The sequence below is a fragment of the Medicago sativa genome, chromosome 6 (genome assembly GCF_051527215.1).
Source record: "Medicago sativa cultivar Bolivia chromosome 6, Bolivia_mono, whole genome shotgun sequence".
NCBI lineage: Eukaryota > Viridiplantae > Streptophyta > Magnoliopsida > Fabales > Fabaceae > Medicago > Medicago sativa.
In genome coordinates, this window is record NC_140754.1 from 37,065,616 (window position 1) to 37,081,024 (window position 15,409).

The window sequence follows — 15,409 nt, forward strand, 5'->3', positions numbered from 1 at the left end:
TCTCATCAACAAAACAGTTTCAGCTTTACCTAAGCCGTCGTCTTTATCGTCGCAACCATCTTGGTAAGCTGCCCTTGAAGCCAATTTCGACGTCGGCTACCGTTTTAGTGGCAATTAAATTTATCTGTAACTCCGGCAAAATTCCCGTCAGTGTTTAGAACGGTGACCACTCTAAAATTGGTTGGTGTCAATGTGTTGGGAAAGGATTTATGATTGATTTTATTTGTTACATTTGCAAACAGGGAAATCTTGTGTGTCATTGAAAGCCCTTGAGGCTTCGATTTTCATGTTCTGTTAAATCTAATTTCAATTAATCGCGCTGTTAATCATCCTGCTCCTGAACATGGAGAGAGAGAGAGAGAGAGAGAGAGAGAGAGAGAGAGAGAGAGAGAGAGAGAGAGAGAGAGAGAGAGAGTGGCTGAAGGAAAGAGAAAGGGTGTGGGAGAGTCATGCTGGAAGAGAAAACAAAAAAAATATTATTAAACATAAATTACATTTGTGTCCTTTAGTGTTAAGTTTTTGAAAGAGCAAAGGCATGGGAATTTTGTCTAAATGAAAAGGTGTTGCTTGCTAAAATAGACCTTCATGAAAATGAGTGGGTCTATTGTAGCAGATCCCATATATATATTATTCCTTTTGGTTAAAAAATATATGATATAAAAGACAAATAACTATGTTAAGTAAGATCAAAATAAATTTCTTTTATAGTGTAAATTTTTGATTTTAGGCTAAAATATGGTTTTAGTCCCTGTAAAAAAAAAATTTGTTTTTGGTCCCTGCAAAATTTTTTGTTTTTGAAAATAGTCCCTACAGGGACTATTTTCAAAAAGAAAAAATTTTGCAGGGACCTTTTTAAAAAACAAAATATTTTGCAGGTGTTTTATCTTGGTTTTCGGGTGTCAAACATTGATTACGTTTGAACCTTTTTAACCTTTGATATCTCATTTTTTCTTGGGAAGCGAAAAAATAAGCAAAACCCTTGAGAATCGAGGCCCGGGAGTTGTTTTCGCTACGGGAAGGTGTTAGGCACCCATAACGACTATAGTAACCTATAGGAACCGTCTTTACTTTCTACGCGCGCGCTTTGTTTTTAAATGCTATTTTGAAAAATGATATTTACACCTAAGAGTTTACTAAGTGAAGAATTGGAGGGAGGAGAAAGTGTTTGAATTTTTATTTTATTTGAATTGAAGGAATTTTGATTCCTTGCCTACGTACCCTTTTAAGGGATCAAATCCACCGTAGTTCTCTTCCAAAAAATGTTTTTGTTTTTGTTGGTTGATTTTAAGTTTGAAAATGGGGTTTTGAAGAATGAGAGAGAGAGAGGCCTCAAGGGCATGAGATTTTAGGAAAAAGTGAGGTGGAATTAGTCAATTGCAAAAGAAAGTCTAGGTATTATTAAGGTTCATTAAAATTTTATTTAAGAAAAGAAAAGGAAAATACAATGGGATTTTGATCCCAAGGTTTATTTTAAAAAAATGATTTGAGTGATTTTGTTCATATTTTGAAAGATGATTTTTTCTAAGTATAAATCCTAAGCATTCATCTAAACATTCAATCCTAAACATACATCTAAACATGCATATCCTAGTCATACATCTAAAGTATCTATGTGATGTGTGTGCATGTGTCGGTGCTTGTGTCGGTGCACATCATTAGAGTCCATTGTCCTTTTACATCATTGGCCTAGATACATGCTATGGTCTTGCGAGAATTTAAAACATAAAGGAAATTACAAAATCTCTAAGTTTTAGCATGAGAATTAAAGTGCAAGAAATGGAGCCAAGATTGAATGATGGAATATGCTTAGGGAATGTATGAGACATGAAACACAAGAAAATGGTTAGTAGCACATGATAATATAAAGAGAAATAAAGCAAGGAAAATACTATAGCAAAGCATGAAAACTAACACAAAATAAAACCAAAACAAGTGCAAAATATGACTAAAAATTCACCCATGGAATGCAAGAAACACATAGCTTACAATTCTCATAGTTCAATGTATTTTTCAAAGGTATATACTCAGTTTTTTTTTAAAATGAGAATTAAAGTCACATGATGAACCCTACATTTTCAAGTGAACTTAGACACATTTGCATTATTTATTTATAGACATAACTTGCAAAGCAAGTAACTAATCAAGATTCACACTCATGCAGCAAAATTTATATACAAATAGTAGCTAAAAATTCCAAGAATCACATAACATGTACCTCAAACAATTATCAAGGATTTGAAAAGGAATTAGACAATTTTTTTGTAACATTTTTCACATAAAATCAAGAAATAAAGCAAGAAAATGTACTAATATTTTTTTTTTACAAAATTATCAGTAAACAAAATGCATAGAAACATCACAAAAATGACAAGAAATATACATGAATTTTTTTTAGAATTTTTAAGGGATTTTTAAGCTCAAGAACATATAAAACTTCACAAATTTTAACTAGAATAGTACACAATTAGCAAGAAAAATACCACACATATTTTTAATCAAGATTTAACACACATCAACATCACAAAAATGCCAAGAAAATGATCAAAAACATATAGAAAGTTTTTTTAGGAATTCTTATAGTACAAAAAAATCATGCAGGGGTGTATATAGCAGTTTTTTGCAAGAAACGCAGGAAACTGGGGGGGTGTGCATAGCCAACGCATACAGCATGGGCCTGGGGAGAGCATGGAGCGGGTTAGGGTTAAGGAACACGGGTTGAACCGGTTCATTGGCCTTTATAAGGCCTTGAACCGGTTTGTTGCTCATTTTCTCACTCCCTTTCTCTCACTAAAATGGAACCTAGGGAGAGAGAGAGTCTGCAAGTGACTCTCTCTTCTCCGACGAGGCTTCCCCTCCTCCGGTCATCTTCCTCCTTTCTCCGACGTGGTGGCCGATGGTGGAGCCGCCGCGTCGGAGCTCCAAACCACTCCGATTCTAAATCTAATTACATATTCTCAAAGCTCTCCCTCTCCTCTTTTCAATTCTGAAGCTGGATTTCTAAAAAGATCTTTGAATCGGCGTAGATCTAGAAAGGAACTTACTGTTCTAATGTTTTTTCAAAAGTTTTCTTCGAATCTTGTTCGATCTACACCGGTTTAATGATGAATACTACATATATTTGTTGAAAACTGGAAAATAACAGTGAGTTTGAGAAATTACCTCTTGAATTTTCGGAGATGCGAACGAAAGATCCACAGAAAACTTTTGAATCCTAAAATAACTTGATGTTCTTCGTGTTCCTTTTCACTGGTTCAACGTTCACTTCGTTCTTTCTTCTTCTCTTCGTACGATTAAGCCTTCGTGATCGTGTTTGGATTCATCGCCGTATGTGATGAATTCGCACTGGAATTGCGAAGCAACGGTTCAGTGATGAGAATCCAGCAATGGATCGCTGAGAACCGTGACGAATTTCACGAATTTGGCTTGAATTGTTGATCCTGGAAAATTAGGGTTTTTACGTGATTTTTTGAATTTCTTGTTTTTCTGTGGAATTGAAACGATTTTGATGATTGTGATGGTTCTGTGATGTTGAATTTTGTGCGATTTGAAGGATTTGATGAAGAATTGAAAGGATTAGGGTTTGGAGGAGATGAAGTTCTGCGAAGTTCTTGATGAACTTCAAAGAAATTCTTCAGATTCTTGAACCTTGATCTAACTAACAAGAGAGAGAAAATTGTGATGTGTTTGTGTGAGTTGGCAGAAAATGAATCGTCCCCCTGACTTTGACTGATGACTGGGTTTTTATAGCTGAGGTGTATGATGACTGGACCAATGGCCAGATGACACGTGGCATAACTAACTTTCTGGACAAATATGCAATTGACCAAAAGATAAAGACTATTCTGCAATTAACAAGAAATAATGGACCAAAATGCAAAATGACAAAAAAGGACTAAAACGTAATTAAAACGAAATTGGTAAAAAATGTAATTTGAAAATAACGTAAAGTGAAACCAAAAAAATAAAATCAACAAAAAGGACTAAAATGAACCAATTACTTAAATGAGGTACTTCAAAGTAACCTCTCTATGCCAAAATTTCGTGTGAAATGACCAAAATGCCCCTAGGGACTAAAATGACTCAAAAATGACTCAAATGCAATTTTAAAATGGTTTTTTAACAAGGAATTAAAGCAAGAGTTTATTCAAGCAAATTAAAAGACTCAGAGACAATCTTTCAGGGATTAAACAGAGCTTTAACACTGGAAATGACTAAAATGCCCCTAGGGGCTAAACTGACTCAAAATGACTTTAAACGTAGTTTTTTGAAATGGGTTTTGACATGAGATTGAAACAAAGACTTGCTCAAACCAAATGAAAAGACTCAAACAATTTTTAAGGACTAAAATGAGTTTGAATGCAGGAAATGACTAAAATACCCCTTTTCATGAATTTTGCAAATAATATTGAAATAAGATGCAGTAAAAGATGCAATTGATCAGAGATAATTTCAAATGACTTGAAATGTAAGAAAAGTATTTTGAATGACTTGAAATGCGAGAAAAGAAGAATTGAGCTAGTATTTTTAGGTCCAAAATTAGGGTATAACAACAGGGACCAAAAACTACAAAATGGGTTCACTCATCATGTGACACGTATGCAAATCATCACAAAAATGGGGTCAGGGACTATTTTCAAAAACAAAAAATTTTGCAGGGACCAAAAACAAATATTTTTTTCCAGGGACTAAAACCAAAACGAGGCATTTTTGCAGGGACTAAAACCATATTTTAGCCTTGATTTTATATATGAAATTCTGGCACGCAGTAAAGAGATGTCGAGAACGATGTCAAGACACCAGACATCTTGTCAACACAAATAACAATTAAAAACTTAAAGTAAACTCCATAACGTAAATGGCACCACAAGGGTTTGAGTCTTCCTTTAATAGCCATGGTTTTGAATGGGCTTTTCTTCACACGGCTTAAACAATTCCAGCTGACAATAATGATATTTTCAACAACAATCTTCTAGAAACAAAATTTATTTTTCACAAATATATTTGCACCAGATATTCCTTCCATAAATATATTTTCATCATATGATACAAAAATATATTTGTTGTCCATAAATATATTTTAAGCAACAATCTCGTTTAAGTACAAAAATATAATTGAAACAAATCTGTTATATTTTCTGCAACAATCTTCTCAAAATATATTTTTACCAAATCTATTTTGGAAATACAATTCAAATATATGGCAACATTAAACCGACAAAGGAATCTTTTTGAAACACACGTTTCTTGGAGTACAATCTTCATCAATCATGTCTTCAAACAAATCATTAGTAATCTCACGAATAAAACAAATCTTCCAAGAATGCGAAACATGGAATGCAATGATGACGTACCTCCAATATCTTGCTAGAACATCTTGTTTTAACAAAATGCGGCCAAGACAAACTACAAACCTAACATTCTCACCATTTGGCAAATTTTGGCTTAAACAACCTTTGCATAACACATCTTGAATACATCAATAAACTTACACAAATAAATAAGAACATGAGGGATACGATAATACCTTCTTTCATTTTAACATAAGAACTCATTTTGAATGAAAGTAACAAAAGAAAACTTCAGCATTACTTCAAAATAACATTTTCAAAAATAACATTTTCAAAATGGTGCATTTCCAGAAACATCAGAGGCATGCGCTATAAACCCAACCTCACAGAGATAAAACATAAGGAGAAATATACTCCACAAGCAGAGAGAAATATACCCACCCATAATAACCACCTAGGGAGAAATAAACTCCCACAAAACAAAACTTCAGAGAAAAATAAATTCTCACAGTCAGGATGTCGAGACATCTGGTATGACATCAGTATACCAGAACTCAACACACCTACATCAAGAAGATCATACTATCATGGCATCATTAGGCTCAGGCTAGTTAAAATAATACTCCTCCTCAACAGTAGACCAGAAAAAACAATACTACTTCCCCTCATGTGACGCTCCCCCTTAATAGGTATTAATTTGAATCACACAAATCTACTCCCCCTTTTTAGCCATAATTTTGACAAAACATTCTTCATGCATACATCAGGAGCATAAAACCAAAATAATTGTTGTATCAATATATAGTTAGGGGTACAAGATTATTACAAACCATAAGCATATAAGTGCACAAATATCCATATAACATAAGCAAAGGAAAGATAAAGGGAACACACCCAGAAATCTGCTACACATTTCAACATTACACCATAGAGGAAAAGAACACTTACGAGCTTTCATCCACAATAATGTAACATCTTTGAACAAAAACAAACCATAACCATGCTCCATCAATAATATAACATGAAGGTCATAAGTCACAAGGCATAAGCCATGCATATTCAGCACAACAAACATCAAAGTAATTACTCATAACACAAACATCTCCCCCTTGTTTACACAATATGACAAGGGCATAAGAAATCATTGTTCTTGGAAACAAGAAATACAAACCTGGAAAGATCACAATGTTTGGAACATGTGATCCGACACACAACTTATAGTCAAAAGTCAAAGACTGTAACACCCATACTAGACGTATCTAGAAAGTCTAGCATGTGCGTTAGTTTGGTACTGGATACATTAAAATTTACAACATAAAAATCTTTGAATGAATATATTATACAACAATACACGTTCGTACAATACTATTACTACACCTTTTATCAAAATTATAAATAAAGCATCCTTGAAATCCATAATGATTCTGCAGCGAGTACGAACGAGCACTTGCTGAATATCCATCCGGCTACAAGCTTGCAATCCAACCTGTTTATCTGAAACAAAATAGGATTGGGATGAGACATAATGTCTCAGTGAGTTCCCCTAAATCCTAGGCTACAGGTAACCTCAAGGGAAACCTACGGTCACCACGTGTCTACTTTACAACCTGACGGTTGATTATACGTGTGTGGGGACTTGCATACTTAGACGGTTGTGCATACTAGGACCGTCATAATCTCATCTTACTTGTTATAGGCTTACTATCATATGTGTCATGGCGGTCAAGGGATCCTAGGACCACTATCTCATGATACGTTAAACGCATCAAGACTAAACTTAGCATATTCATGACACAATCCTAAACCGGACGATTAGGGAAACCTAAGATCGTCATCGGCATATCATTCTTTACTTGATGTAAAGCATCTCGTGCTCTTGCTCTATAACATAATCGTTCATAAATTTATTCTTGCATAATCATAAAGTCAGGGTCATACTTGGTTAGCGTTGAACAAACATTATCATCTGAGTTCATTTTACGGAAAGCCCCGGGTGGAGTAACCCCGAGAACAATCCCATACATAACCGATGTATGTACATCGGACTTCCTCGGTGTCGTGCGGGTCCCTTGCGGCTTGAACTATTCCACTTAGGTCGAGAACCTCTCGTATCCCCCTGGCGTGGATATCAAGAGACACGAGCACCTACGTCTTGCTTACTCAGTGACATGCGGGTCCCTTACGGCTTGAATCGTTCTCATCATGAGAACCCCTTGAATCCATACCTTCATGGATCTCAAGAGACATGTCACCTACATATTCATTTTTAATCATAAATCTTAACCTTAAACATATCATGAAAGAATAAACCTATTCATGCTTACTTACTTGATCATGCACTTTCTTAGTGGAGAGATATAATTATCAAACCACAACTTATCATACTTGCATGATCTTCTTAAACATATGCGAACAGTTTACCCTTCGTGTCTTTCCTTACTTAGGATTCTTACTTAACTTCCCTTGTGAAAAGATATCTGATCTCTCACATCCTAGCATAATTAATTCATGCTAACTATCTAGTTCCCGATAACTATATCGAGGCTCTAGTTCTTTCCCTTTCCTCATTTTATGCTACCCGAACATAATGAATATTATTCTCTCGTATGCCCCGTTTTACCAACACTTTTATACTTGCTTTATTCTCAAGAAAACATTTAAAAAGCTATGCCTTGGAGTCATGACTTGAGGGGTTTATCATTGTAAAAGACTGCTCGAAGAAAAACTGGACCAAAGACGTCAAAACGGGCCTGAAGCGAGAAAACAGCATGCTGTCATGCTGTTACTCGCCACTGCGAGTAACTTGCTCGCCACTGCGAGTAACTGGTTACCACTTGCTCGCCACTGCGAGTTGGTTGCGAGCTGGTTGCGAGTAACATGCTTTCTGGGCAGTTTACTCGCCATTGCGAGCTATCTACTCGCAGTTGCGAGTTATGACAGTCCAGAGCTGCAAAAATGGTGTTTTTGACCCAAAAACCTCAATTCCAAATGACCCAAGGCATAATATGACTCAAATGATCATTTAAAAACCTGTTAAACATCTTTTCAGCAAGTATACACATGTTAGCAAGCATGGCATAAATTGGGGTAACTAATCATAACATATAATTCCTAATAATCATATTATCCTTACAAGATAATCACATAAACCCAAGGGTGGAAAAACTATCTATGGAACTCACCTAAGAAGTTTCTTGCAACATCTCCAAGTCTCTAGCTCAAGCATAGCCATAACCCTAGCTCTTGAACACATGCCTACTTAGCTCATGCCACATACCAATCTTCATATTCCTCTTTGTCCAAGATGAACCATAGCTTATGCAAACTCAAACTCTAACTTAACCAATAACAAACCCTAGCTTCATGATATTTTCTTGATGAGGAAAAGGAGTGAAGAACAACCCAAACCAAGCTTCTTTGTACCATAAAAAATATTGGGAAGAAACTTGTTCACCATGCTTCTTGATTTGGTAAGAGATTGGGAAAAATTGAAGAAGAGAAGGTGAAGAGTAAATCAAGCTAGAACCAAGCTTCACATACTTACGAGATCAAGAGAGGGCAATATTAGCTCACTTGCAATATGAAGGAAGAAGATTTAGTGGAGAAGAAGAGAGAAAAGGGCGTGAGGGAGAAGAGAGAAGGGAGAGAAGTTCTCCAACTTCAACCCTAGAGAGAGAAAGAAAAACGGAAAATGAGATATTTTGCTCCAAAATCAAATAAATATCCTTCCCACGTGAAATTACCAAAATGCCCTTGCCACAGACGTATTAAATACGACACTGATACTTTATCCATATTATGCTGACATGTCATAAAATATTAGCTATTAACTTACTTTCCATGAATTAAATTCATCTGACACCGTCAACGGGTAGTATACCGATACTGTCAGGTGGGATATTACAAAGACACTTCCTTTCGCTCCGGAGTTCATGTGGCCCCACAATCTCAGGGTGTAGTATCAGAATACTCTCAATGATTACACCAAGTAAAGTTATTTAAAGCTTCACAACATAAGTTTCAATTTGCTTCAATGTTTGAATAAAAACACACTCATCAAAATCCAGCTTCTCATAACACTTACCAACACCAGTAACTATCCACATACTTCCACTTTAGTACTTTTGCTTCAAACTTCAGAGTGAAAGGACACGATAAATCCTCAGCAAACTCAAAATGAAAATCATAGTATCCCCTGCCAAGCGATACCAATTTCCATTTACTTTTTGTTTTGTATAATAGGCCTAACTTAGCAACCAGATCACACGCCGTATAAGGTTTGTCACCCTTATTCAATGTCAGTCATCCCCGAAGAGCATTTTGACATATAAGTAATTGTAATTTAAGTAACTTAATCGAAACCAAAAAAAATTTATGAATCAAATTGTATAATACTTCCAACATATGAGATCAATATGAAAAAAAAATTGTGAGGAACAAAATAAAATCTAAAACTTTAATTTTTTTTAATTTAATTAAGTTATTTTAAGTCTCCGTGAGCTGGAATACATTGAAATCTGCAAGGTGGGGTTCGAACCCGGAACACACTACTTATTAGATCAGTCAATTTTTAGCCACTAGGCTACTTAAAGAAAATAAAAAAATTTAAAATCTAAAAAATAAAATGTTTTAGTAGTAGTTGTTTTGATCGAGTTGGAAAAGTCCTCTACTTAGAGGAAAATGAGTCCACAAACAAAGCCCATTGACTAATCCATATATATATATATATATATATATATATATATATATATATATATATATATATATATATTTAATTTTATATAAAAAAAAAACAAGCAAACTACTCTTCGTTCTGTTCTCATTCGAAACCCTAAAACACACAAAACCGGCACAACATGATTTCCCATAGCTTCTATTTCCTTTCCCAACGTTGTCGGCGGCGCTCAAACCATTCCCTGCCAATGAAAAGGAAAAGAAAATCTTTAACATCATTGAAACTCTTCCGAAATCCACTGAAAAGGAAAAAGATCAGAACTTCTTTCAAATCTTCACAACAGTTGGTTCAACAAGAAACATGTTTATATTTAGCTGATGATTGTTGGGAAATTGTCTTCAGATTCCACATCATCAAAGGCTACAGTCCGTACTATTTAATTTCTATATCCCTCTTCTCCAAACAGTTCCTCTCCGTTACCAACCATCTCTGATTCTCACTTAGGATCTTGAAAATATTGTAAAATAATAGTTATATAGTGGAGTTATATCACTTATAATTGTTTAGAGGAATTTGAACCTGCCGTTATTTTGCGTGATCCACAATTGCCGACAATGATTCCGTCTAACTCAAAAGTTTGAGGTAGAAACCAAATGTAAATTGTAAATTTTGAAATGTACACTTTATTACTATTATTTTTCTAAAACTAAATCCAACAATATAAGAAACATTCGTTCCAAAAACAAAAAAGAGACCTAACAGAATCCCTTTAACAAAATCAACAATGAAAACAGTTGAACATCTTATTGCATTGAGTAATGAACAGGAAGGACACATAAACAAACAGGGATTATGACAATATCATATTTATTTCCGAACAACATCTTAAGTTATTATTAATGTAAGAAACTTTAGTCCCTTAAGTTATTAATACAAACAACAAAAATGATCAAGGTGTCTAATGTTAGCCACTAAGAAATCAAAACATGGAAATAATTCCTTCAAAACAAAAAAACAAGTTATGAATCAAATTGTATAATATTTCAAACTAATGAGATCAAAATGAAAAGAAAAAAAATTAGAGGATCAAAATAAAATCTAAAAATAACATTACGGACCATATTATATTTATCCGCTAAGCTACGTTACAAAAAATAAAAATAAAATATTTTAAAATTAAAAAACAAATGTTTTACTTGTTATATTGATCGAGTTGCAAAAGTCCACCAACAAAGCCCATTGACTAATCCATATATATTACTCTTTTACTTTACAACAAGCAAACTATACCTCGTTCTGTTCTTATTCGAAACCCTAAAACACTCAAAACCGGCGCATTATGGTTTCTCATAGCTTCTATTTCCTTTCCCACCGGCGTAGGCGGAGCTCAAACCATTCCCTGCCAATGAAAAGGAAAAGAAAATATTTGACACCATGGAAACTCTTCCGAAATCCATTGAAAAGGAAAAAGATCAGAACTTCTTTCAAATCTTCACAACAGTTGTTTCAGGAAGAAACATGTTCATATTTACCTGATGATTGTTGGGAAATTATCTTCAGATTCCTCATCATAAACGACAACAACCGTCATCACTATTTAAATTCTCTATCCCTCGTCTCCAAACAGTTCCTCTCCGTTACCAACGGTCTCCTATTCTCACTCACTGTCTACAACTCAACACTCCCTTTCCTTGATCGCCTTTTTGAAAGGTTCACAAACCTCAATTTCCTCAACCTCTCGCGTTACAAATGTGACCTGGACATGCTTCTCTGCAAAATCTCTCGTTTCCCATTAAATATCACATCACTCAATATCTCCACTATTGTGGTCTTTCCTGCTAATGGGTTGCGAGCTTTCTCCCAAAAGATTACTACTTTGACTTCTCTCAATGCTTCCGACATTCATTCTCTTAAAAGCTCTCACCTTTTATTCATTGCCGATTGTTTCCCTTTTCTTAAACAACTCAACCTCCGTAAAAGTTTGAGCAATAATCACACTAATGCAATTCACTCTTTGTTTTCCAAGTGTCGACATTTACAACATTTGGACATTGATCACAATAATTTTCTGAATGATCAACATGTTGCCCAGTTTTCTCTGTGTCTTGCTAATTTGGTGTCTATAGACCTTAGTCTATGTCGCGACCTCACAGAAGTATCCTTGTTTTTACTAGTTAGAAATTGTCCTTCACTTAGTGAGATCAGAATGGAAAGCACAAACGTTGGGAAAGAGAGTGTAGAGAATAATTATTCTTTGACAGATATTGGTTTATACCCACAATTAAAGTCTCTCTATTTGAGTAAAAACTATTGTTTATTTGACGAAAACTTCATAATTTTTGCTTTTTCTTTCCCCAATTTGGAGCTGGTTGATTTGGGTTGGTGCAGTGAAAGATTTGAAGTTATTTGTCAAGTTTTAAGGATATGTCACAAGATTACACATTTGTACTTAGCCGGATGTTCAAATATGGAAATATTTGAAATGAACTTTGTACTTCCCAAGCTACAGGTGTTGGACTTGTCAAGTACAAATGTTGATGATGAAACACTCTATGTGATCTCAAAGAGTTGTCCTGGGCTTTTGGAACTATCACTGATAGATTGTGATTTGGTCACAGAGAAAGGAGTGAAACATGTGGTAGAAAACTGCAAACAACTGAGAAAAATTGAATTCTCAGATTTTGATGATCATGATACTATTAGGGAACTCGCCATGGATGCCTTATTTGCTAGTGTTCTGAAATTTCTATGAGCACTGTAAGTTGTCCTTGTTTTAATATTTACTTCTCTAAGAAATTAATTTTTAAAATTCTCAACACTAACCTGGTTAATTAATAGATCATCCCTAGGGAACTTCTTCTGGTGTTAGGCCTTGCTCTAATCTAATTAGATTTAGAGACTTTACGATTTAATAAATTCTTGGGGTTTTTGTACTTGGAAGGTATTACGTTGGCTGGAAAATGTGAGAAGCAGTTGGGTGTGTGAAGCAAATTTTATCCATTAAATTGTGACGTGTGTCATGAATAGTTTTTGTATTTGATGATTAATGGTCAGTTTTTGTGTAGGAGTAGTGCCACTCAGTTGGCTTTTTATTTGTTTTGTATTTGAGCCTTGGTGTATAGGTGGATTCCCTGATGTTAGGAGCTTGATATAGCATTGTGGAGGTTGGTTTGTGTCTAGTAAGATATTAATACAAGTATTTTTTGGTGAAGTGGATAATAATAATACACATATTAATATTGATCTGATTAAATTAGTTCAGTTGTTCAACATTTTTATATCATTTATTTTGGGTTAACATGTTATGGATCTAAGAGCATGATCAATTTAACTTGGAGATCCTAATATCTGAATAAAATTTGCTTTCTGGAATGTAGGTGGGTTTTCGTCCTTTTAACAACACATTTTATTTAGGTATATATGAATAAGATCAAAAGTCATTATGTTTCCATCGTCAGAGTTCTGATATCTAGCCGTTAGGTGTTTATTTTTGCGGTTTTGAGTGTCGGCTTCACAGCCAACTGAGTGGCGTTTGAAAAGGGGAAATTATCATTGTTGATTCTTTTTGTGTATGCTACAGGTTATTGGAGATTGAGGGAAGTTGGTTGCTTTAACAAGAAATTTAAGCAAGTTTAGAATTAAAGAAATAGCTAGAACAGAAGATTTCAAGACTTAACTGAGTACCCAAGAAACTTTTTTATTTTGTTCACTTTCTCATTCATTGTTTTGTAATAAAGTTTGGAGCAAATATTCCGTCTTTTTAGATTATTGTAATGTTTTCCATCTAAATTTGTTGAGTGGAATATTTTATTTAACCTGAATGTTACCTATGCTTTATTTCCATGATGAATTTGATGAAATGTATCAACCTTAGGTTAAGTCCAAGTTAAAATAGATTCTAGCTTATGACAACTTCTTAAAGGAGACAGTAGTCTGTTTCTTTTACTTTCAAAAGAATTCTGTTATCTAGTTATTCATCGCACAATTATCTATTGACTATAGAAATTGTAAACAGTGCAATTGGCCATATAAGAGGGCTAGTAAATTAATTACACACAATTCATGATAAAATTCTTGAGAACTGATAGAGTTATTCATCGCATAATTCTAGACAGCAGGACTCAATTGCATTGAAGGTTGAAGAACAAATACTGAATTTTGGAACCTCAAGTATCTATCTAGGAAGAACTTAAATCATGAGCCACATAATTTGTTGACTAATATAAGCAAAGTAATCTAGTTAGCAGTAAAATGCAAAGTACTTCTATTTCTCAGTAACTTGTCCATCTAAAGTTTTTTATATTTTCACTTCCTTTTACTTGTTTTTTACCATATGTATATTCCTCCAACTGTATCCATCATATGATCTTCTTCTAAATTGATACAATCTGATTGTAACTACTCTTGTGATTAGTATGTTCAATAGCAGAATTATTCCCTGCTGGGGGTGAAACTCTGCATATATTACTTTTAAATTGCTGTGTGAGATACAAACGCTAATAAAACTAGCTGGCACGAAAGCTTTGAATCGCTGACAATTGCTCATCTTCAAACTCAATGGATAGAATTAGTGACTTAGAACCTCGTGTATGTTGTGCAAGCACACGTTACATGAAGTGTTTCTATTGTACATACACTTAACGTATCATATCTGTTAATTGTAAAATTTGTGCAATTTCAAGCTACATGTTAAATGATGGGTTATTATTCTATACCCACATGTGGTATGGTTCAATTTATGCAATATATTGTAGCAACAAATAAAAAACAAAATGATGAGTACACACGCATATATTGTAGCCGCCCTGAGATTGGCACATTCTTTATTATAACTGCAGTCCATGGCATGCCACAATGATTTAAAATTATGGCATACTTAAATGGATATTTAGCAACCATTTGGAAAACCTAACATTAACTCCCTCAACCACATGATTTGGACAAATGGGAGCTCATCCATACACTTCTCCTGAAGAAGAAGAACTAAAAATCCATACAATAGAAAAATAGCAGATAATGAGAAGAGCCTAGCAGTACAGCTGCACGAAGAAGTTATGAGAAGTAAACAAGAAATATTAACGTTGCATCCCCTAGTCGATGGCTATTGCATTCTAGAATCGTTTCACCCTATAATCCTTATTAGTATGATTTGAAGAATGTCGGCTTGGTGGAACTGTGCGAAAAAAGAATATCACAAGGAGCCATTATTTAATGTCAACGGTGAAGAGATATATGCGAGTATCGAGATGTGTACATGATGGCGGGGAAACGTGAATTAGCCGCTCACGCGAATTCGTAAGTGATTAAAGTGTGAAGTAATTACTCCTAGAATCCTCTCAATTAAAAATCTATCAACTACAAATTTGAAGAAATATGAGATATGTTCTGCTTCACATTCTAAGACTATATACTCTTTTCAGAAAACATTTACTTCTCCCATGTTTTC

The 15,409-nt window shown here is 34.5% G+C and overlaps 1 long non-coding RNA gene across 1 annotated transcript; it reads left to right on the plus strand.

Moving 5' to 3' along the window:
• Positions 1 to 12,573: 12,573 nt before the first annotated feature.
• LOC146914904 (uncharacterized) lies at positions 12,574 to 13,813 on the plus strand. The gene is made up of 2 exons (XR_015013190.1): positions 12,574 to 12,720; positions 13,544 to 13,813. It is a non-coding gene; the product is annotated as an uncharacterized LOC146914904 (long non-coding RNA).
• Positions 13,814 to 15,409: the final 1,596 nt, after the last annotated feature.